Source organism: Mus pahari, chromosome 9, assembly GCF_900095145.1.
Source record: "Mus pahari chromosome 9, PAHARI_EIJ_v1.1, whole genome shotgun sequence".
Classification (NCBI taxonomy): Eukaryota; Metazoa; Chordata; class Mammalia; order Rodentia; family Muridae; genus Mus; species Mus pahari.
Window position 1 is genome coordinate 87,496,198 of NC_034598.1, and position 1,840 is coordinate 87,498,037.

The following is a 1,840-nucleotide window of genomic DNA, read 5'->3' on the forward strand; positions in this document are numbered from 1 at the left end:
ATTCAACCCAACTTGCTTACACACAGTCAGTTGCCCTGGCCCTCTGAAGGGCCTGCCATTGGACACCTTTGTAAGCATCTCAGCCCAGTCCTTTTCTCATCATGGTCAAGAGCAGCTCTGCAGGGCGGCCTCCTACCAAAGGCTCTGCAGTGGAAATTTGTATATAAGAGATTGGGGCTAGTTTTCTCAGGAACAGCATCTGCAGAGGAAGTGAAAGAGGCAGACCTGGGAAAGAAGGAAGTTAGGCTCATGTGCAACCAGGCCTTGATTGACCCTACTGAGGAGGGTTCTGAGATCTGGCAAGTCATTTGTAGTTGGCTCCAGTTGGGGTAAGACTTTTTCAGCTTTTATATCAATGAATCAACTGGGCAATAGACACAGGTTTGGGTCTGAGGGTTCTTTTCAGCCTCAAATCTGGGAGTCATTTGTAGGCAACAGTTACATTGAGAATATATGTAAGGACCTGAGCAACGTAGCATTCTTTACCAGCTGTTGATTTGGATTCTGAAGTCAGAATGCCTTTGGGAGAGCCATTTTTGCTAAGCGTTTCGGTTATCCATTGCTATGTGCTGAGTAGTCCCTCTGAAAGAATAGCTTAAAAAATAGCAGGCATTGTTTTGATCACAGGCCTGTAAGGTTGCCAGGGTGTACCACGGGGAGAGTTCATTTCTTCTCTATATGGTGTCAGCTAGGATGGGTCTTCTAAGATTGGAACATTCACTTCCTGCTTACTCACATGGTTGGTGATTTCAACAGGGACTTCCTTGGGTTTCCTCATAGGATGGTGGCTCAACCCCAAGAATACATATCCCAAGATAGCAAGGCAGAAGCATGTCACATAGAAATGACCTGGCCTCTGAAGTCACCCAGCATTGCGCTCGGCAGGACAGTGTTGTTGTGGTTTGAGGCTTGTCTACTTCCAGACTCAAGCTAAAGGTTGATATCCTTTAACTGTATTAAGAGGTAAGATCTTAAAAGTCTGGATAGCTCAGTTGGTAGAGCATCAGACTTTTAATCTGAGGGTCCAGGGTTCAAGTCCCTGTTCGAGTGCTCAGTTTTTGAATCTGAATTTACAAACACTATTTATTGTTAGGCTGTCTTGTTTGCCAAGAGCACTATAATAACAAGAGGTGAGATCTTTAAGAGATGTTTAAATCATAAAAGACTTGCCACTATGCATGGTTCAATGACATTACCATACATTTCTATTCAATTTAATTATCCAGCCTCAGCTATTACATCATAGCAGCACAAACCAGGATAAAATGGTTGTCTGGATCACATTGCAAATTTATGAGCATAGAATCAAAAACCATGGAAAACATTCTTCCATAATCTTTCTTTCGGATAACTACTGCTCATCCTTATGTGAAATAAAATAGACTTTTTCCTAGACACCCAGGTTTTGTCCCATTATGTCATCAGGTATTGTAGTCAATTGAGTGTCACTTTTACCTGTGTCTAGGGAGCAAGAGATCTGCTCTTTTCACATCCAGCATATGGTATGGCAGCTATAGAACACCCCCCGCCCGTATACACATTTTCATCCAAATAGGGAGGGGAAATAAGAAATATACAACAATTACAGATGGTTGGTTGTAAGTGTGGTCATGGCTCCTCCTGCTCTTTGGAAAAGATTTCTTATGCCTTCTCGCTGGTCTTTGCATCTTAGCTCCATATTCTGAATTATTCTTCACCTTCTTTATTTGAAGCAGAGCCATTTTCTCAGCTACATTCTTTATGCTAGGCCTACATTATCTTGCATAATCTCTGTTCATTTCAGTCTAAATCTTCAACACTTCCACTAGAATCCTCTTCTTTAAACAGCCACACTGGGGTT

At 42.3% G+C, this 1,840-nt stretch overlaps 1 non-coding gene across 1 annotated transcript; it reads left to right on the plus strand.

Annotated features, from left to right (window-relative positions):
- Positions 1-977: 977 nt before the first annotated feature.
- Positions 978-1,050, plus strand: Trnak-uuu. Its single transcript has one exon. It is a non-coding gene; the product is annotated as a tRNA-Lys (tRNA).
- The last annotated feature ends 790 nt before the right edge of the window (positions 1,051-1,840 follow it).